Genomic DNA, 22714 nt, shown 5'->3' on the forward strand with positions numbered 1-22714 from the left:
GGGAAGCCTCGTTTGGCTGACTTACAAATTTAATCGGAAAACAAACCAACCCACCTCATTGGCCCTTGTAAAAAAAAAAAAACCTGCACTTTTTTTTGTTTTCCCTTTTGCGGGGGCAAACTTTTGCATTTTGGTCTTGGTTTTTTTTTCCCCCTTTGGAATCCCCCATAATGCATTCTGTTTGCCCTTCCTTGTAGGGTCAGCCAGGAGGAAAGGGAAAGACCAGCCTGAAAGTCGGCGCCCGGGATCTTTGCCGGCCCCCCCTCCTTCTCAGTTGCCCCGCAACCCGGGGGAGCAGGCTTCCAATACTAATGGTACACACCAGTTCTCACCAGCGGGGTTAAGTCAAGACTTTTTCAGCTCATCCCTGGCAAGCCCCAGCCTACCCCTGGCTTCTACAGGAAAATTTGCACTAAACTCTCTTCTCCAGCGGCAGCTAATGCAGTCCTTCTACTCCAAGGCTATGCAGGAAGCCGGAAGCACAAGCATGATTTTTTCAACAGGTCCATACAGCACAAACTCCATATCTTCCCAAAGTCCATTACAACAAAGCCCAGATGTCAATGGCATGGCCCCATCCCCCAGCCAGTCAGAAAGTGCTGGGAGCGTCTCCGAGGGCGAGGAGATGGACACTGCAGAAATCGCCCGGCAGGTCAAAGAGCAGCTCATTAAGCACAATATCGGACAACGTATTTTTGGACATTATGTGTTGGGACTGTCTCAAGGGTCCGTGAGCGAGATTCTAGCTCGACCCAAGCCATGGAATAAACTGACTGTTCGCGGCAAGGAGCCATTTCACAAGATGAAACAGTTCCTCTCTGATGAGCAGAACATCCTGGCCCTCCGTAGCATCCAAGGCAGACAAAGAGGTGAGAGACTGGCGTTGGGTGGCGCCAGCGTGTGAGCCCGTCACAGAGTTGCACATGTGTGTGTGCATGCGTGTGTGTGTGTGTGATGAAACATTTGTGCATCACATCAGGTAAAGTTCTCTTTACTTCTGCCACGTCCAGAGCTCAAGGGTGGCCCAGCATGAGTTAAGGCTGTTAGATTTAGGAGATCTGGCCTTTCAAATGCACTCAGCACTCCATACTCAGGAAACCCTGTAGTATTTCAATACTATAGATCGTATTACATGATGTATAGCATCTCGGTATGCTTAGTGGCCATGGGTCTAATTGGCCTTGGGTGCTGGTCTCACTTTTGGGAGGAGCCCTTGCGTCCCCTCCAGCCCCATAACACCATGTTGACTGGGCTCGATCCTTGTGCAGAGCTGGTTCTGTAGGGAGAACACATCACAGATGACACCCCCCATCTTCCCACCCCACAAAAGAGGGCGTGTCCCGTGGCCACCTTCCTTACATTGTTCATGGTCCATTAGTGATTTGTTTAGCATTATGAGTAAAACAGGCCTGGCTTGATCAAGTAAAATACACAAAAAATTTTATTTAAGCACCCTTTCTACCCCACCCTCCATAAAAAGATAAAATGTCAGTCGTATTCATAATTTCAAAAATCCTAGCCGGGCATGGTAGCTCATGCCCATAATCCCAGCAGTTTGGGAGGCTGAGGTGGACAGATCGCTTGAGTCCGGGAGTTCAAGACCAGCCTGGGCAATATAGATTTTGTAATCTTTTGATCTACAAAAAAATCGAAAGATTAGCCGGGCGTGGTGGCGTGTACCTGTGGTCCCAGCTACCTGAGAGGCTAAGGCAAGAGGATGACTTGAGCCCAGGAGGTGGAGGCTGCAGTGAGCCATGATTGAGCCACTGCACTCCAGCCTGGGCAACAGAGTGAGAACCTGCCTCAAATAAAAAAAAACAAGAAAGAAAGTTCCCTCTCTGTTTTAAGACCAGGGGATCAATGTGCCACATCAACAGAGCTATAGAGAGGTCATTTCATCAGACATATTTGAAACACCCTGAAACTTAGACTCAAACAGAGCAGGAAGATGTTTTGAACAGCATCAGTTTGCACCAAGAACATGCAGTGTTTTATGAGGATGTTAACCGAAATTGAATGTCTTTGGATGATTAATGTGAGCTTTGTTCTGGGGGCTGGTGGGTGATCCTCCTTCAAGGCAGTCCTCCCTCCCGTGGACCTCCCTGGCCTTGATGCCGTAGGTCGCTACTTAGATTTCCCCCATCTCCTTTTGCAGCAGAGTCATGGCCTCTGCGGGCCAGTCAGCCAGGGAAGGGCCTCTCAGAAGATTCTAGAAACTCCCGAGTTGCACAGGCAGCCCTGAGCCCTTTCTTTAGCGACAGGCGGCTCAGATTTCATGTCACACAGCCCATATCGTCAACACCACCATTCCCCTGATTGTTTTGTTCTTACCACACTTGTTTTTCAACAGAGAATCCAGGCCAGAGCCTGAACAGACTATTTCAGGAAGTACCGAAACGAAGAAATGGGTCTGAAGGTATGTTGCAGGCAGGTGTTTTCTTTGCAGTCAGTCACCTAGGGAAGCAGCATGTCCTTAGCTGTGTATTTGGGTTAAAACTGTGCAGTGTGATTCTGGCCTGGAACCTGATGGAAAAACAGCTAGTAAGTATAAAACAAGGCACGGGTTCAAGCACACCCAGCCCCCTCCTCCCAAGCTGCCTGCCCTTTCCCAAGCGCAGGCAGAGGTGAGAAGAGGCATCACTAAGCTAAGCCCCCCCAAGTCTGAATCCCAGCCCACTTCAGATCCTAATTACCCGGTCCCCCATTTTTCTCAGAAGCAGTTGAAAAAATAACAGTGGTTGCTCTGAGAAAAGTCAGGTGACCCCATCAAATAAAATACTGCTGCTTCCTTGTATTTTTAACTCGGAAATACACTCAAGGTCCTACGGAACGAACGCATCCCAAATCGTCCCGGTGGCATACTTGTTTTTAAATGGTGGTATACTTGTTTTGAATGCAGTGGTTCCTATTTAGGAAGGTAGTACGAAATTAAACTATCCGGGCAGCTTCCCGAAAGAGCTGGGGCCGGTCCCCGGGCCATAGTAGCTTCATTTCGTCTGCACATTTGCCTGCACAAACATCACCGTGTGGCCGAAAGAATCCATCCTCGCCCCTTAGGAATTTCTGCAGGCTCCTTTCCTCATTTGTAAATTTTAAAAAGACATTATGTGATCGTAGATGCAAACAATTTTTTAAGTTAAGTCTGTCTTTCTTCACCCTGTGCCTCTGAATGATTGATAGACAATCAGCCTCAAACCCTCCGCCCTCCTTTCCCATTTATCCTGTGTGGGACATCAGCCTGCAATAAACATCTAACCCCGAGGAGAGTCAGTCCCAAGCCACAGCAGTTGCTTCTAAGTGACTCATGAGAAACATTGCCTTTTAATCACTCGCCTTTTATATATATAGATTAAATGATCAGTTCTCCAGGGTACTAACCCACGGGTGGTGTCCGGCTCTGGCAGAGTAACATTGACCGTAAGGTCAACTGAGCAGGAAATCCCTCCTGCCCGGTATCACTGTGAAGTTGCACTCACAGCAAACGCAGGCCACTGGGAGGCCACATCTGCCTCCTTGTGTCACCAGCCCCCACCCGGGGCTATATATCAGAATGACGTCTTCGTGCAGCGCTGCTTTTTGTCCGAGGTTTGGGTTTGATGTCATTGGCGCAACTTCTCCCCACAGGTAACATCACCACCCGGATCCGAGCCTCGGAGACTGGCTCTGATGAAGCCATCAAGTCCATCCTAGAGCAAGCCAAGCGGGAGCTCCAAGTGCAGAAAACTGGTACAGCTTCCATTTCTTCACCCACTGTCTTCCAGACTTAATTAAGAGAATTGTCATGAGTGCTCTGGTCAGCAGTAATTAACTCTTTTTTTTTTTTTAAACAATAATGAATGCCTGTTCTCAAGCATTTAGGCACGTAGAGAGAAGCAGGTCTGTCTGTGTGATCTGTATTTGCCTAATAGTTACCTTTTTCTTTTTTTTGAGATGCAGTCTCGCTGTGTTGCCCAGGCTGGAGTGCAGTGGCACAATCTCAGCTCACTGCAACCTCTGCTTCCCAGTTTTAAGCTATTCTCGTGCCTCAGCCTCCCGAGTAGCTGGGACTATAGACATGTGCCACCATGCCCACTAATTTTTGTGTTTTTTAGTAGAGACGGGGTTTCACCATGTTGGCCAGGCTGGTCTCGAACTCCTGACCTACAGTGATCCTCCCACCTCAGCCTCCCACAATGCTGGGATTACAGGCATGAGCCACCACACCTGGCCCCTAGTTGCAATTATTCATGGAAATTACGCTCCTCAACTTTGACAGAACTACTTGCATTTCAGAATATAGCACAGGAAAATGAATACTAAGTATAAAAATTATCAGAGGCCAGGTGCGGTGGCTCACACCTATAATCCTGGCATTTTGGGAAGCTGATGGGGGAGGATGGCTTGAGTTCAGGAGTTTAAGACCAGCCTATGCAACATAGTGAGACACCTTGTCTCTTAAAACACTAGCCAGGCATGGTGGCATGCACCTGTGGTCCCAGCTATTTGGGAGGCTGAGCTGGGAGGATTGCTTGAGCCAGGGAGGTAGAGGTTACAGTGAGCCATGATCATGCCACTGCACTCCAGCCTGGGCAACAGAGCGAGATCCTGTCTCTAAAAAAAAAAAAAATCCTCGGTGAAAGGAGCCCCAGGAGAGCACGTCAGGGAGCACTTTCACTGACACCCCCTTTGTTACCCTCTACATCTGTGTGTACCAAAGGCCACCAGGTCATCAAGCTGCAGCATCAGGCCCTGGTCCTTGGTTCAGACAAGATGCCTGAATGTTTCACTGACAGGGGCCATGCTGGGAAGATAGACGGTGTGGTTCTCCCAAATAACCCACACTTTGCAGTAGGTCAAGTTAGGATGAGAAGCATGTCCCCAGCTGAAGGGGGCCTCCCTGCCACACTCTCACCCCTGTTTCTCCATGCAGCAGAGCCGGCCCAACCTTCCTCCGCATCTGGCAGCGGGAACTCCGATGACGCCATCCGCTCCATCCTGCAGCAAGCCCGCCGGGAGATGGAGGCCCAGCAGGCCGCCCTCGACCCTGCCTTAAAGCAGGCACCGCTGTCCCAGAGTGACATCACCATCCTCACCCCCAAGCTTCTGTCCACCTCACCCATGCCCACCGTGTCCAGCTACCCGCCTCTCGCCATCTCCCTGAAGAAGCCCTCCGCAGCTCCCGAGGCTGGAGCCTCTGCTCTGCCGAACCCCCCGGCCCTCAAAAAGGAGGCCCAGGACACCCCCGGGCTGGACCCCCAGGGAGTGGCCGATTGTGCACAAGGGGTCCTGAGACAGGTGAAAAACGAAGTGGGCCGCAGCGGTGCCTGGAAGGACCACTGGTGGAGCGCGGTGCAGCCAGAGAGAAGAAACGCCGCCTCCTCCGAGGAGGCCAAGGCCGAAGAAACGGGCGGCGGTAAAGAGAAGGGCAGCGGTGGCAGCGGAGGTGGCAGCCAGCCTCGGGCCGAGCGCAGCCAGCTCCAGGGACCCTCGTCATCAGAGTACTGGAAGGAGTGGCCCAGCGCCGAGTCCCCATACTCCCAGAGCTCAGAGCTGAGTCTGACCGGGGCCAGCCGCAGCGAGACGCCGCAGAACAGCCCCCTGCCATCCTCCCCGATCGTGCCCATGTCGAAGCCCACCAAGCCCTCAGTCCCCCCGCTGACCCCTGAGCAGTACGAGGTCTACATGTACCAGGAGGTGGACACCATCGAGCTCACCCGGCAGGTTAAGGAGAAGCTGGCCAAGAATGGCATCTGCCAGAGAATCTTTGGGGAGAAGGTAAGGGATCTGATCTTGAGGCTTTGGTTCTCCCATCTCTTCTCCTTGCTGAGGACCAAGTATCTGTCCCAGAGTCTGTGACCCTCACCCATTTCAATTCACCCAAGAGCGGAGCATAAGGCATCCTCTCTGCTCCCAGACTTCCAAGGTGCGGCTGGTAAACATTCCAGCCCCTGATCCCATTTGTCGAGTCCTGACTGCAGCCAGGTTCTGGGCTCGGCCTCTCACCTGCGTGCTGCCCTTTCAACCTCTCAGTTACGCTGGGAAGTAGATGATAAAATCCCCATTTGACCAGGAAGGACATCAAGGCTTGGGGACGTTAACTACTTGCCCCAAGCGGCCAGCAGCCTAGTTCACATCCAGCTTTTGCTGCCAAGGGGGAAGCCGAGAGGCATCCCTGCAAGTTTCTTTGGCTAAAAAAGATCTGATCTGATCACATAGAGGGACCACCGGTATGCAGAGAGCCAAAAGGGACTTACTAGAAAAAACTGCAGAGAGCATCATTGTTCCTTTCTGTGTAACTGTTGGATATTGTTCAGTCAGAGAGGTCAAGCAACCTGCCCAGGGACACAGCTCGGGGATGGCCCAAGCAGGGTGGCCTGTGTTTCCCCATCATCCTTCCCTGGCTCAGGAAAGTGTAATCATGCATGGACGAGCTTCTAGGGCTTTCTGTTCTTGGCACTTTCCTGGTCACTGGGATTCAGGAAAATGAGGGTTAACCACACCTGCCAAGTCTAAAATAAACATCATGTCCTAGTATCATTTTATTTATTTATTTTTTGAGATGGAGTCTCACTCTGTTGCCCGTGCTAGAGTGCAACGACGCTATCTCGGCTCACTGCGACCTCTGCCTCCTGGGTTCAAGCGATTCTCCAGGTTCAAGAGAATTCTCCTGTTTTAGCCTCCTGCGTAGCTGGGACTACAAGAGCCCACCACCACACCCAGCTAATTTTTGTATTTTTAATAGAGTCGAGGTTTCACCATGTTGGCCAGGCTGGGCTCGAACTCCTGACCTCAAGTGATCTGCCCGCCTTGGCCTCCCAACCCCCTACCATTTTAGATTAAATTTAGATTAAATAATGGAGTGCTGAATAGAACGAGAAGCACCCCTCTCCGCTAAAAGGAAGGTGCCCTTCCTGAGGGAGCACGTGGCTGATCAGCAGGGTACAAACCTCCCTCCCCTGCTTGCCAAGCCAGGGTCCCTGCCTGGTGCCGTCCCCGCACTCCCCGCCGCGCCTTCCACTCCGTGTTTGCCATATGCTGTGCTGTAAATCCCAGTGGTGTCCGATGGCGAACTTTGCCCTGATTTTGCAAAAGGTGAAGGGGGGAACTAGAAATGAGGATGAGTATTTCAAGCCCCTTGAGATTTCTAGATCAGTGTTGTAAAAATACCATTTGAGAACATGGAAATAGACATTCGTGCTCATGCCTTAAATTTAGCAGAGACTTAATAGCACTGAACTTGTTTGGCCCGTGAGTGCAGTTTTATTCTGGAACTTGAGAACTTTTCAAAAGAGTGATCGGATGCAGCCCCTAAATATCCCAGGGCGGCATCTGTGTCCTGTGGGGGGTGTTTGTGCCTATACATATGTATGGCCATATGGGAGCATCAGAAAACTCGGGTGTGTACACGCAACTCAGCGATCATCTGCGGCGGACTGTCACTCCCAGGCCGGCTCCCCGGGTCCCACCAGCTCACCTCTGGGCCCTCACCTTTGATCAGGATGCGATCAGAGCAAGCAGACCTTTCTAAATGCCGGCCTGGCTCTATGTTTGCAGAGGACGCCAGCTTCCCCGGTCCCACTGGCACCCACTGCCCCACCTCTGGAGGGATCTTGTCCCTGGCACCTTAGCCTTTCCCGGTGCCACCAGGTGAACAGCAAGGTGCTTGTACACACCTCCTCCGCAGGGTGTCAGGGTGACAGGCCTGTTGTCTTGGCAGGATCAAGACCCTGGGATGAGACCCTCTTCCCTTCCTGGGAGCTAAGAGCTGTGGCTGTAACCATGGCTCGCCCAAAAGTCCTCCTGTGCTGGGGTCTCAGCCTACCATTGATCTTTAAATGTTTATTCCCTGCCCACAACCTGTCACTGCCACCAGGCCGCGGTTCTGTGCTCAGAAGTCAGCCCTAGACACGCCCTCTGTGTGTTGCATGTGCATTGCAGCAGTGTCTGTGGCGTCAGGCTAATACCCCGGCGCTGATGGCCGTGTGTGTTTGGTGCCACTCCAGGTGCTGGGCCTGTCCCAGGGCAGCGTCAGCGACATGCTGTCCCGACCGAAGCCATGGAGCAAGCTGACGCAGAAAGGCCGAGAACCCTTCATCCGGATGCAGCTCTGGCTGAATGGCGAGCTAGGCCAGGGTGTTCTACCCGTCCAGGGCCAGCAGCAAGGGCCAGGTAACAGGGGTCCTGCCAGAGGAGAGGGGCTGCCCCCACTGTAGCAAGGACCTGGTCACAGCAGCCCCACCTGGGCTATGCAGAGAGGGAGGAGGGAACTCCACCCCAGGAGGCCGCCAGCCACGCTCCCCACCATGGGCTGATGCTGGGGGACAGAACCGTCCCCTTCCTCCACAACCTGTCGCCGTGGGACTGACTTTAGTGTTTAGGAGAGAAGATCGTGCCTAATTTGATAAGCAGCAGAAAATGAATTACCAATTTTAAAAATGCTGTTTATACATAAATACAGGTAAAAGTCAAGTAGCTGAATCAGGGATTCAGGAAAGAAAGTCAGCCAAGGGTACTAAAGTGGGAGATGTCACAGGCAAAACCTTTCACCTTCTCCCAGCCCGGGGGCCTGGCTTTGCAACAGCAGCGCCTTCCTGGCCCGCGGGTCCCCGTGCTCGCCCCTCCCCAGGAGGAGTAGGAAGCCTCCCTGGGCCTTGCCACATGCAGTTAGGAAGCTTTAAGCCCTGGGCCGCGTTCCTTCCTTTAATTATAACCTTTTTCTACTTCAGTCCTCCACTCTGTGACGTCGCTCCAGGACCCGCTGCAGCAGGGCTGTGTGAGCTCAGGTAAGCAGCCAATTTCTGTTGCTTTTACGTGAAATGTCTCACTGCCTCTTCTGTTGTCCCGTGCTCTGGTCTGTCCCGGGGAGACTCCAAGGAACCCCATGTTCTGGATTTGGGGAGCTGAATTATGGTATCTTGTCTGCAAATGGGGTCCCTCTCTGTGTCCCTCTCTGTGTCAGTTTCTAATGGAGAGCGAGCCGACAGTGCACGGAGGGACCCTGCCAAGGTTTGCACACCCACTGTCATCCTTCATCGGCCTAGAGCCTTGTGTTCAGGGCTGGGGTCTAAGTCAGAGACAGATTCCCCACTCGGGGCTTACTGTCTGATAGGAAGGGACAAAGTACGGGCACACGTCCCTCTCCTGGCGTGGTCGTGTCGGGGGACTTCTTGTCTAACCAGAAGACATCTAGGCAGCCTCTGAACAGGAAAATGGGGAGCTTGGAGCTTGAACAGTGGGAAAGGTAGGGTAGCAAAAAGGAAATGGCCAGGAAACCCCTGAAGACAGCTCAGGTGTGAACGGATGGAGAGCTGGGGACTGAGATCAGAGCCTGGGAGCAGGTGGTAGCGGAGGGTGGTGGCTGCAGGCTGAGAAGCTCAGGCTCCTTTCTGTCTGCGTTTCACAGCCTCGAGGTCTCCAACCAGACTTGTTCTCTTTGCCACACAGTGCCTGGACACAGCCCGTCGAGGCTGACCTATGGCTACGGCTCCTAGGCTCCCTCCTGCGCCCCCCATCTCGTGCGCCGATCCCACACTTGGAGCTGAGCTTTTTACAGCCAGCTTTTAGGAACAGCCAGCACTGTGAGCTGGTCCTCTTTCTCCCTTTCTGTATTTTTCTAAACATGTTGATTCGTCTCCATATCCCATTGATTCATTGAAAACACAAACAAAGCTAACAGGAGCACGAAGCCCGCCAGCTTGCCGCAAGCTCCACGAGGGGGAATATGTGTAGCACGGGGAACAGCTGTGTGGCAGTGGCTGCTGCTTCTGCAAGAGCCCAAACCCTCACACAGATGCAGCCGGAGCGCCTCGGTGGCATCTCAGTCCCCAGTTGAGAGTTCTGCGTGTTTTCCGTGTTTGATTTGATTCTGACCAACGTGGGGGTCAGGAGGCTGCATCTCACCGCGCCGTGGGTCTTCTTGGCTGGACATCTAGGTAGAGCGGGCGTCCGTCGGAAGAAGGGATCACTCATTCTGGCTTGGCCAATTTAATTAGAAAGTACCAAGAACTAATCCAGCACTGGCTCGAGTTCAGAATACTTGAGGGGAAATAATGGATGTAGCTGTTTGTGCTGGAGTTTTACGGACGTGTGCATGGAAAGTTAGCCTTGACCCCCTGCTCTAACGGGAAGCTGGCCTTCTTTAAACTCATGAGAGTGTTTGAGTCCATTGAGGCAGGACTGAACTTGGCAGAAAGTGACTAATGTTTTCTAGATCAAAACCCCTCGTTAGACTGGGTGCAGTGGCTCATGCCTGTAATCCCAACAGTTTGGGAGGCCGAGGCGGGTGCATCACCTGAGGTCAGGAATTTAAGACCAGCCTGGCCAACGTGGTGAAACCCCGTCTCTACTAAAAATACAAAAAAATTAGCTGGGTGTGGTGGTGGGAGCCTGTAATCCCAGATACTTGGGAGGCTGAGGCAGAGTTGCTTGAACCCGGGAGGTGGAGGTTGCAGTGAGCCGAGATCGTACCACTGCACTCCGGCCTGGGTGACAGAGTGAGACTCCATCTCAAAAACAAAAAAAAACAAAAAAACCCCTTGTCCTGCATAAAACAGGAAGTCTCCCTTGGTGCCAGCCCTCCTAACGATCAATGCCAGAAGCAATTTCTCCGTGACGGAACAAATCCTAGAAGAATGACGTTTTACTTTGTATTGTAACAGATCATCGCCACTGTGCTGGAACGTTCCTACAACAGTCACACGTCAAACCTAAGAAAAACACACTAGGCTCTAAGAGGAATGTCAATGATATTTGTAAGATATCAATTGACTTTATAGAATAAAGTCAGTTAAGACTCCTGGGCAGTCTCGCAGATTGGAAGCAGGAGAGAGAAAAAGGCAATGAGCCCCTGGATGAAATGGAACAGGGTATGGAAGTTGCCAGTGGTTTTTGTGAAGAGGCAGCAAATGGATGTATCTCCCCCACCCCTCTTCCACGTCATTCCAGCAAGAGGGGAGGTGAAGCACAAATCACCGACCCAACACCCTGAAGTCATAGGAAAGCCAGCAGCAGAAGCAAAAATCATGGTGACTAGGGAAAAAAAATGGAAAAAGATTTCTTATATTGCAGGAAATTTTTTTTTTTTTTTTTTTGAGACAGAGTCTCTCTGTTACCCAGGCTGGGGTGCAGTGACACAATCTCAGCTCACTGCAACCTCCACCCCCCAGTTTCAAGTGATTCTCCTGCCTCAGCCTCCCGAGTAGCTGGGAATACAGGTACCCACCACCACACCCAGCTAATTTTTGTAGTTTTAGTAGTGACAGAGTTTCACCATGTTGGCCAGGCCAGTCTCGAACTCCTGACCTCAGGTAATTTCCCCCACCTCAGCTTCCCAAAGTGCTGGGATTACAGGCATGAGCTACCGCGCCTGGCCAGGAAAATTTTTAAAAATTGTGTAGCGTAACGATGGCTAAGTAAAAATATTTATCTGGACCAGGAAGACTAGGAGGGCTTTGCCAGAAAGAAAAGAGATTATCATATGGCTTTCCTCATCTGAATCTTTACTATCAGAGGTTACTTTTCAAGGGAGTTTCACACGGTGGCTCACATCTGTAATCCTAGCACTTTGGGAAGCCAAAGTAGACAGGTCGCCTGAACTTAGGAGTTCAAGACCAGCCTGGGCAACATGGTGAAACCCCATCTCTACAAAAAATGCAAAATTAGCCAGGTGTGGTGGCACGCACCTATAGTTCCAGCTACTTGGGGGACTGAGGCGGGAGGGTTGCTTGAGCCCGGGAGGTCGAGGCTGGAGTAAGCCAAGATCACGCCACTGCACTCCAGGCTGGGTGACAGAGGGAGACCCTGTCTCAAAATAATAATAATAATAATAATAAAATTTTTTAAAGCTATGTTTGCAGTATACGGAGTGTATGTGTGTGTGTGTGTGTGTGTGTTGGAGTCCCACTCTGTCGCCCAGGCTAGAGCCCAGTGGCACAATCTCAGCTCACTGCAACCTCTGCCTCCTGAGTTCAAGCGATTCTCCTGCCTCAGCCTCCCAAGTAGCTGGGACTACAGGTGCGTGCCACCACACCTGGTGATCCACCCACCTCAGCTTCCCAAAGTGCTGGGATTATAGGCCTGAGCCACTGTGCCCCACCCAGTGTATGGAATTTAATTTAGAAAAATAGAATTGCTTTCTAACAGTGGTTTTTAGTAAATCCTTAGGATGAGTGACATGAGAGACTCTAGAATCTTCCTTGACAGTGTCTCTGCAGAAGCTTCCCTGAAGCAGGGGAGTGAGCCTCTGTCCTAAGATTGCTGCAAGATTCCGATTCCCTGTTCTTCCCGTGGCTACCCCAGAATCCTCAAGAGGCCCACAGACCCAGAAGATGCCTTGTCTGCCTTGAGTAGCTCACCGTGGTAGAACCAGTGTCTGCAGGAAGGTCATTGCAAGCCCGTCTTGGCTTCTTCCTGAAAGTCAGTGGGAAACGCTCAGTGCTTGAGATTCCGGGCCTCCAAGATGGACTGGCGGTTGGTTTTCCCTCCCAGGTAGGCAGGGACTTTGGACAACTTGCTCAGCCAGCCACAGCCCTGCAGTAAGGGAAACAGGCTTACAGCAGAGTCCGTGGGGGCGGATGGCTCTGGGCTCTGTGCTCGGTTACCATGGTGATCAGGTGCCCTGCGCTAGAGTGGCCTCGCCCATCTGAACAGCAAGCTGCTGGCCCAGGAGTCTGTTTTCTTTTCCTCACTGAAGAGCTCCCGTCAGCGTCTTCCTGCCGGGCTCTGTTGCCCTGTCTGTGTCCCTCCATTTTCCTTAATGACTTAGGCGCCAAATTCACCAAAAAGGAGAGAGAAACTGACGTTTCATTCACATCATTACTTTTTCCTCTTAGCAGATACAACAGGTTCTAAATGTTCCTATAAGAATCCAAGCATGGGGGTGACGGCCTTGGGCATTAAGAAAATTTGATGCCGGCCGGGCGCAGTGGCTCAAGCCTGTAATCCCAGCACTTTGGGAGGCCGAGACGGGCGGATCACGAGGTCAGGAGATCGAGACCATCCTGGCTAACACGGTGAAACCCCGTCTCTACCAAAAAATACAAAAATCTAGCCAGGCGAGGTGGTGGGCGCCTGTAGTCCCAGCTACTCGGGAGGCTGAGGCAGGAGAATGGCGTAAACCCGGGAGGCGGAGCTTGCAGTGAGCTGAGATCCGGCCACTGCACTCCAGCCCGGGCGACAGAGAGAGACTCTGTCTCAAAAAAAAAAAAAAAGAAAATTTGATGTCATTTTTAAGCAGCAGTGTCACTAGTGACCCGCCACTTTTTCTTAGACGCTGTTGAGGCCTTGAAAAGGCATAAGATTCCATGCCGGTCATGAGTAACTTCTTTTTAAGAAAAACGGTTTTTAAAAGACAAATCTTCAGATCAGTTACCTGTTCACAGGTTTTCTGGTGCGTCTTAACTTTCTACAAATATTTTTGTGTTGGCTTCTTGCAAATTGCTGAGCACCTTGGGGTATAAAGGGGGGCGTAGTTATAACCAGAGTCATCTTTGATCTAATTTGGAAAACTTCATTTCAAGATGGAGTTGCAGGTGGTCCTTGGGGACTGATTCTGCAGGCCCTTTTGTCTGTTCGTCATTCCAGGCTTCATCCCTCATTCCTGGACCTCACACTACTTAACCATAGCAAATGTTCATAGAGGAGAAGGTAGGGGCTCAGTGTGGCCTTCTTATCATTTAGCAATTTATCTTATTCTGTTTTTTTGTTTATTTTTTATAGATAGACGGGGACTCAGTCTGTTGCCCAGGCTGGAGTGCAGTGACATGATCACAGCTCAATACAGCCTCAACCTCTCAGGCTCAAACAATCCGCTCTCCTCAGCCTCCTGAGTAGCTGGGATTTACAGACACTGTCCACCACACCTGGCTAATTTTTTTATAGAAGTGGGGTCTCTTTTTTATTCTTTCTTTCCTTTTTTTTTTTTTTTTTTTTTTTTTTTTTTTTTGAGATAGATAGAGTCTCGCTCTGTCACTGCTACTCTGTTGGCTGACTGGGAACAGCAACAGGCAGCAGAGGAGACTTGGAACCCATCATTTCTAACACGCCGGGAAAGAGCTACTACTTTCCCTGCTACTCAGGAGGCTGAGGCAAGAATATCACTTGAACCCAGGAGGTGGAGGCTGCAATGAGCAATGACAGCACTCCTGCACTGCAGCCTGGGTAATGAAGTGAGACCCGGTCCCCCTGCAAAAAAAGATTACCTCTTCCGCTGGAGACATTAAAGAATCAGCTTTTCAGCCAGGCACAGTGGCTCACACCTGTAATCCCAGCACTTTGGGAGGCCAAGGCGGGCGGATCTTAAACACCTGAGGTCAGGAGTTTACGATCAGCCTGGCCAACATGGCGAAACCCCATCTCTAGTAAAAATACAAAAATTAGCTGGGTGTGGTGGTGCAGGGCAAATCTGTAGTCCCAGCTACTCAGGAGGCTGAGGCAGGAGAATCGCATGTAACAAACCTACACATTCTGCGAATGCACCCCAGCTGGGCGACAAGAGCAAAACTCCATCTCCAAAAAAAAAAAAAAAAACTCCACCTGATCTCAGCAGAGCTAAGATAAAACAGGACTGGCTGTGCCACCGTGAACCTTTCTAGTGACAGGTGAGGCAGGCTGCGCGGGGGCAGCGCGGGAAGTCCCAGCTGATGAGACGAGGCTGGGGGACCACCCCGAGAGCCACAGGAGGAAGGGCACATGCGCTTCTCAGAAGTTCCTTGATGTGTGACGTGTCAGGATCACTCAGAGACCTTGCCGGAAAGCCCCTTTGTCACTGTGTGTGACCTGCTCGTTCAGTTCCCCAAGCCCCTCCAGATGCTTGCGGGATTCACGATGGAGTTTGGCCACATGTTACTGGAACCAGCACCCTGTGACATTTATGCAGGAGAACACGGGCATGTGGAGGGCCTTTTGTTCCTGCGACAGCCCAGCCTGGGGGACCCTGCACACACAGATCCTGCACAGACGCCCCAGGCAGCCAGTGCTGAGCACCATAGCCCACTTTAGGTTTTGTTTCAAAGCAACAAACGTTGCTGTCAAGTGAGCAAGGCGGCCCACACAGGCTGCCAGCACCACCCCAGCACCCTGCAGTCCCACCTCCCAGCACCACCCATCACACCCCCTTGGGGAAGGCTGCTTTGCCAGAACTCGACCCCCAAAGTCTCTGTTCCTGGAGCAGAATTTGTCCCTGTGCCTCACCCAAAGAGGGGAGAAGTCATAGCCCAGAGTCACTGATTTATTTGACTTTTTTGTTTTTATTATGATTTGCAGGATTTTTTCCAAGAAGTAAAATGCACCATAGTTGCAAAATGCAAGCATTCAAACTTACAATTTTTTTAAGAAATCAGTCACCAGCCCTCCCTCATCCTCCTCTCACACCCCCCCAACCCCCCACCCCGCCACCATCCCCAGTTTCTCATGTGCCCTTCAGGACAGTCGTGCATCTAAATATTTATTCCACACAGACGGGGGGCGTGCAGGCCTCAAAAAGGCCATGTGCCTTGCTTTTCTCTCTTAGTAACACACCATGGGGACCTTCCTCCATCAGCACGTGGAGGATTTTCTCTTTTTGTGTGTGCGTGTGTGAGAGGGAGTCTCGCTCTGTCACCCAGGCTGGAGTGCAGTGGCACGATCTCGGCTCACTGCAGTCTCCGCCTCCCGAGTTCAAGCAATTCTCCTGCCTCAGCCCCCAAGTAACTGGGATTACAGGTGTGCGCCACCGCACCCGACTAATTTTTTGTATTTAGTAGAGACGGGGTTTCACCATGTGGCTCAGGCTGGTCTTGAACTCCTAACCTCAGGTGATCCACCAGCCTCACAGCCTCCCAAAGTGCTGGGGTTACAAGTGTACACCACCACGCCCGGCCAAATGTCTGTCTTTAAAACAGAATCTGGTCGCATCTTCCCCCCTCCTTTGGTGGAGATTGTCCCTTGCAGATGGTGCCGGGTGCTCCTGGCACCCCAGTCCCCTGAGACGTGATCTGCATGTGCCTTTCCAAAGTCTCAACTTCTACAAAATGCTATTCCATCCTTGGAAGTTGCCTGTTCATTGACCAATTCCTTAAAGTGGACACAAAACCTTGAGCTTCCAGAGTAAGACTATAGGGTCTAGGTCATTGCTCAGGCCATTTGGGGCCAAGCTAGTATGGAACCAGGCCAACTAAGCTGGAAACAGCCGGCAAGGTTGAGGGGTCACATAACTCTCGTTCTTTCCATCGCTTTCCCTGGACCCTCCATCCTGGTGCTCCCTGGCTTCCCCTTCTGAAAAGGCCCAGCAGGCCCAGCCTGGCTTATAGACACATCCCGTTCTCTCCCCTTCAGGCTTTCCATAGAAAACAGAATTTACAGTACATTGGGCATTCAGTACAAGAGGCAAAAATAGGTCATAGGAGCAAATGAGGACTTCAGTTTTCAGTGGTTGAATTCTAGGGAAGGAATGAAGAAGCTTAAATGCCTAGAAACCCTCAGGTGATTGCAGAAAGGGGATGGGAATAAAATAAGGGAGTCCACGTGCTGGCATGGACTCTGTGCCACTTACAGAGCTGATGTCCTTAATCCTTAATCAATAAGCGAGGCCAGGCGCAGTGGCTCACGCCTGTAATCTCAGCACTTTGGGAGGATGAGGCAGGTGGATCACCTGAAGTCAGGAGTTCAAGACCGGCCTGGCCAACATGGCAAAACCCTGTTTCTACTAAAATACAGAAAAAATTAGCCGGGCGTGGTGGCGGATGCCTGTATTCCCAGCTACTCGGGAGGCTGAAGCAGGAGAATAACTTGAACCCGGAGGTGGATGCAGTTAGCTGAGATGGCATCACAGTGGCACTCCAGCCTGGGCAACAAGAACAAAACTTCGTCTCAAAAAATAATAATAATAATAATAAATGGAAACAGTTCCCTCCTCTTATGGATGGAATAAACCAAGACTCAGAGATAAGAGGTGATTTGCCCTAATCAAGAAGGTGGTGGCCAGGCACAGTGGCTGATGCCTGTAATCCCAACACTTTGGGAGGCCAAGACGGAAGGATCGCTTGAGTCCAGGAATTTGAGACCAGCCTGAGCAACATAGCAAGACCCCATCTCTACAGGAAATTTAAAATTTAGCCAAGCATGGTGGTGCGCGCCTGTAGTCCTAGCTACTCAGGAGGCTGAGGCAGGAGGATTGCCTGAGCCCAGGAGTTGAATCAGCAAATCAGTGACAACATGGAAGCCACGTTTACAAGGTTTGGCTGTTGGAAAATGTACAATCCACCTGGCCTGGGCTGCATGGAGTGTCCATACTCCTTTGAAACCTCTTCTGGTCTAAATTCAGCAAACCTATACACACTGGCTTGAGGTCCTGTCCCTGCTACGGGACAGCCCTGCCTTTCAGCTGTCACGGCCCCCCGGAGCCATGCCAACAGCCAGGCCCCAGCCCCATGCAGACTGGCCCAAGGACCTGCCCCGCTCCCGGGGAGGATAAGGAGGGGAGTTTCTTAATGGCATTGCCCTGGATAGAATGGGAGCCAGGCAGGAGGCTTCCATCGGGGCCTCCTCTAGATTTTGTGTTTACTTCTTCCCTTTGGAACTGGATTCCTAAATATAGCCCGAGTCTGAATTGGCAGATGTTGGGTTTGTCCTTTCCACGAGGGCCAAAATTAGTCTGTCATTTGGCACCTAAATAAAGCAGCCAAACTGCCTTTATACCAACTTTGCAATTAAGAGGTAGTTGGAACATTCTATTTGATAAGGAAAGTTTTATGGATGCCTTAGCAGCACCTCTGAACCCAGGAGGCTGAGGAGAGAAGACACCCGGGCCCCAGAGGGGCCCTTCTTCCCTGTCATCAGGCCTTCTCATTCCAGAGTTAAGGGTCAGTTTTGTTTCACGTGGCTTAAAACACCTCGTGAATGTGGAAAAGAGAATCAAGGCTCCCCAGAAATAGCACTCCGAGAGCGCGGCAGCGATTACTCCAACTGATTTATTTATTTATTTATTTATTTTTTGCAAGCAAAGAAAAATCTGTCCAGAGTGCCTGGAGCTGGGTTAGTGCAGGGACTCCCCAGGGGCAGGAGAAAGATGTTATAATCAATTATCACATCATAACACTGATGTATGATAATTACTGAGTGTTTCTCCTGAGATAGTGCAGCATTTGGCTGGGATGCCGCTCTTTCACGGTCCACTGCCTGATTAATATGCAAATAATAGGCTGATTGCACGATGAATGCAGAAATGAGTTCACTGATAACATGAGCACCGAAGCGGGAAGATGATAAATTACTTTTACTGACTGTCCTACATTAAGTACCCTTTCTCAACAGTTTCATCACAAATTAAGTAAAGCAGTATGGAGAGATTAGGAGGACGTATAAAATAATGTACCTTAATGGTTCTTCTAATACCGTCGCAGAAGACGGAAATGTCAGCTTGGTTCTGCCCGGCGCTGCCCTGGGTCTTTGTAGGGCTAAGTGAGTTCACTTACCTGGGCATTGAGTGGAAGACAGGAGGCAGCCCACCACACCGGCGTGTTCCATGGGCGGTGATCAGCCATGGATTCTCCGAGGAACATTCCATTGCAGCCCATCCATTGCAACCCCGCACACTGAGCCAACAGGCAGCGTCATGGAAGGAGGAGGACAGGCTGCTCTCAGGGCCGACGCAGCATCCTCCCCACAGATGGGCACCCCCAAGCCTGCTGTCCACCATGTGCCTGCGGGAAAGGAGCATTTCTGGGCTGCAGGCCTGGAAGACTCGAAAGAAAACAATATTTAAGACCTCGTGCCTGGGCACAGTGGCTCACACCTGTAATCTCAGCACTTTGGGAAGCTGCGGCGGGAGGATCGCTTGAGGCCAGGAGTTTGAGAGCAGCCTGGACAACATGGGGAAACCCCATCTCTACAGAAAATACAGAAATTAGCCAGGCATGGTGGTGTGTGCATCTATAGTCTATAGTTTCAGCTACTTGGGAGGCTGAGAGGGGAGGATCATTGGTGGAGGTTATAGTGAGCCGAGATCACTCCAGCCTGGGCAACAGAGCAACACCCCATCTCAAAAAACATAAACAAAAAAAAGACCTCCTTGACCTCTTTTTAGCTCTTCCAAGTCTCGGAAATCTGGAAAAATTAATTTCACTATTAGAATGGCAATGGGCACACCAGCCAGAGAGCATGACTTGGTAAAAGGGACAGGTAGGTTTGCCCAAAGCCAGAATTGAACCTTTAAGAAAAAGAGGGTACACACACACACACACACACACACACACACACACACACATTCTGTCTCCCTCACATACACACACATTCTCTCTCTCTCCCTCACACATACATTCTGTCCCTCACACACACATATTCTCTCTCACACACACACACTCGCACAGTGATTAATCTTTGATTACAGCAAAGCAATTTAACTAGAGGCTTTGTTTTTTCCCATCTTAGTAATATATATTTAGACTGTTTGTATGACATACATTTTTGTCTTAATGCACAGGGACGCATTGATAAGTGTTCGTACACACAGCTGGCTTGGTAATAAGGTTATTGAAGGTAATTTGAAAGCATCATTTCTAAATCAGTATGGGTCTGCAGAAAAGCCGGAACAAGGCGAGCCTGTGCCCCTGAAGCAGGGCCATCTGTGTCACCCAGTGTCCCTTCAGCAATCTGGCCAGACTGCGAGCTCACTACCAAAATTGAATTGTAATTTAAGTAGGGTTTTTAATTTTTAATATCTTCAAGCTCTGCTTTTGATGTGCTTATTTCCTTAAGAGCTTATAAAAGATACACAAGCCAAATGGCCCCGGAAGGAAAGTGAGTTTCCACTCCGAATCCCCGGCAGGTCCCCTCCCGGCCCGCGGGTTCTGCGCAGGTTCCCACCAGCCACAGGGCCTCATCACCTCTGCAGCTTCGTCCTCCTGCATTTCAGGCCAACACAGAATTTCTAAGATCATTTCTCCCCAGTGTACCTTCCCATATCAGGGAGATGAAAGAGGAGAGTAGAAAACCATCCCAGAGGGAGGGAGGCTCTGGATGGACACGATGGCGTCTAGAGGGAGGGAGGCTCTGGATGGACACGATGGCGTCTAGAGGGAGGGAGGCTCTGGATGGACATGATGGTGTCTAGAGGGAGGGAGGCTCTGGATGGACACGATGGCGTCTAGAGGGAGAGAAGCTCTGGATGGACACGATGGCGTCTAGAGGGAGGGAGGCTCTGGATGGACACAATGGTGACTAGAGGGAAAGAAGCTCTGGATGGACACGATGGCGTCTAGAGGGAGGGAGGCTCTGGATGGACACGATGGTGTCTAGAGGGAGGGAGGCTCTGGATGGACACGATGGCGTCTAGAGGGAGGGAGGCTCTGGATGGACACGATGGCGTCTAGAGGGAGGGAGGCTCTGGATGGACACGATGGCATCTAGAGGGAGAGAAGCTCTGGATGGACACGATGGCGTCTAGAGGGAGGGAGGCTCTGGATGGACACAATGGTGACTAGAGGGAAAGAAGCTCTGGATGGACACGATGGCTTTTAGGCTCTGGATGGACACGATGGCGTCTAGAGGGAGGGAGGCTCTGGATGGACACGATGGCGTCTAGAGAGAAGGAGGCTCTCGATGGACACGATGGTGTCGGAGGGAAGCTCTGGATGAACACGATGGTGTCTCCTCTAGTTAGAGGAGTTCATGGTTAACTTCTCAGAACAACTTCTCACTCGCTTGGCAGCAGGGGCTTGTCACACCCCTGTGCTGTGGCCAGGACCATGCTGCCCGCACAGCTGTACCTCCAGACCCTGCCCTGGCACTGCTCTCCCCAGAAACACCCTCCTCCTAGACTCTGAGTGACCCGCTTAGTGACATCGGCCTCCCGCTTTGGTTACAAGATATGGGGGTGCAGGGTCTGCCTTGCTTATGGCTGTACCCCCACCACCTGGCACATGGAGGGTTTCCCTATTGTGGAAGGCACAGGTCCCATCTTCGAGCAACTTGGAAGTCAGTTTTGGGGAGGTAAAATACAAATCGCACAAGTTAAACAACCTTGCTCTAATTGAAACAGGTTTTCTTTGGGGCCAGATATGGTGGCTGATGCCTGTAATCCCAGCACTTTGGGAGGCCAAGGCAGGAGGATCACTTGAGCCCAGGAGTTCAAGACCAGCCTGGGCAACATAGTGAGACCCTATCTCAACAAATAATAATTATAGTAAATTAGCTGGAATGGTGGGATGTGCTTGTAGTCCCAGCTGCTCAGGAGGCTGTGGCAGAGGGATTGCTTGAGCCCAGGAGGTCGATGCTGCAGTGAGCAGTGATTACCCCACTGCACTCCAGCCCAGGCAACAGGGTGAGACCATATCTAAAAAAAAACAAAAAAACAAAAAAAAAAATGGGGAGAAAGCATTTTGGCTCCCATGTCATTATAAGAGTTTCTTGGGGCCGGGCGCGGTGGCTCAAGCCTGTAATCCCAGCACTTTGGGAGGCCGAGATGGGTGGATCACGAGGTCAGGAGATCGAGACCATCCTGAGCTACATGGTGAAACCCCGTCTCTACTAAAAGAAATACAAAAAACTACCCGGGCGAGATGGCGGGCGCTGGAGTCCCAGCTACTCGGGAGGCTGAGGCAGGAGAATGGCGTAAACCCGGGAGGCGGAGCTTGCAGTGAGCTGAGATCTGGCCACTGCACTCCAGCCTGGGCGACAGAGCTAGACTCCGTCTCAAAAAAAAAAAAAAAAAAAAATCAGGCATGGTGGTGTGTGTCTGTAGTCCCAGCTACTCGGGAGGCTGAGGCAGAAGAATGGCGTAAACCCAGGAGGCAGAGCTTGCAGTGAGCCGAGATCTGGCCACTGCACTCCAGCCTGGGCGACAGAGCTAGACTCCGTCTCCAAAAAAAAAAAAAAAGAGTTTCTTGGGCAAACCTAAAAATATATATTGTTGGCCAGACACGGTGGCTCATGCCTGTAATCCTAGCACTTTGGGAGGCTGAGGCAGGAAGATCACTAGAGTCCAGGAGTTCAAGACCAGCTTGGGCAACATAGTGAGGCCCCCATCTCCACAAAAAATTAAAAATAACCAGGCATGGTGGCGCACAGCTATTGTTACAGCTACTCAGGAGGCAGGGGCAGGAAGATCACTTGAACCCGGGAGGCAGCGGCTGCAGTGAGCCAAGATTGCACCATTACACTCCAGCCTAGACAACAGAGCAAGATGCTGCCTCAAAATATATATATAAACAAAGTTAGCAAAATCTATGAGAATTAAGGCCTGCTTTACCCTAAAAATTATTTTTCAAAAAAAAAAAAAAAAAATACACACACACACACTATGGCTATATAGTTGGCACACAGACACACTCCAGCACCTACTAGGTACCAGCAACTTTGAGTTCATCTTATCCTATACTTTCTTTAGTCCCTGCAGAGGGGTGTGTGTGTGTGAAAGAGAGAGAGAGAGATCATTGCTATTCCATTTGATAGAAGAAACTGGCACCCATTGGTTGGGTGGAGGGGGGGGCATTAATCTTTCCTGGAGTGGAGCAGAGCTACCCCCCATCCCCTCTGGTTCCTCTGAGGGGTCTTCCCACCCAGACCCTGTATGACCAAAATACAGGAGGCCAGGGCCAGACGTGGTGACTCACACCTGTAATCCCAACACTTTGGGAGGCTGAGGCAGGCAGATCATTTGAGGTCGGGAGTTCGAGGCCAGCCTGGCCAACATGGCGAAACCCCATCTCTACTAAAAATACAAAAATTATCTGGGCGTGGTGGCACACACCTGTAATCCCAG

At 51.0% G+C, this 22714-nt stretch overlaps 1 protein-coding gene across 1 annotated transcript in view; it reads left to right on the forward strand.

The window, feature by feature from the left end:
- Positions 1 to 22714, forward strand: part of CUX1 (cut-like homeobox 1) — a 376408-nt gene that overhangs the window by 292277 nt on the left and 61417 nt on the right. The window lies entirely within an intron of this gene.

Source organism: Colobus angolensis, unplaced genomic scaffold (assembly GCF_000951035.1).
Source record: "Colobus angolensis palliatus isolate OR3802 unplaced genomic scaffold, Cang.pa_1.0 Scaffold120, whole genome shotgun sequence".
NCBI classification, from domain to species: Eukaryota; Metazoa; Chordata; class Mammalia; order Primates; family Cercopithecidae; genus Colobus; species Colobus angolensis.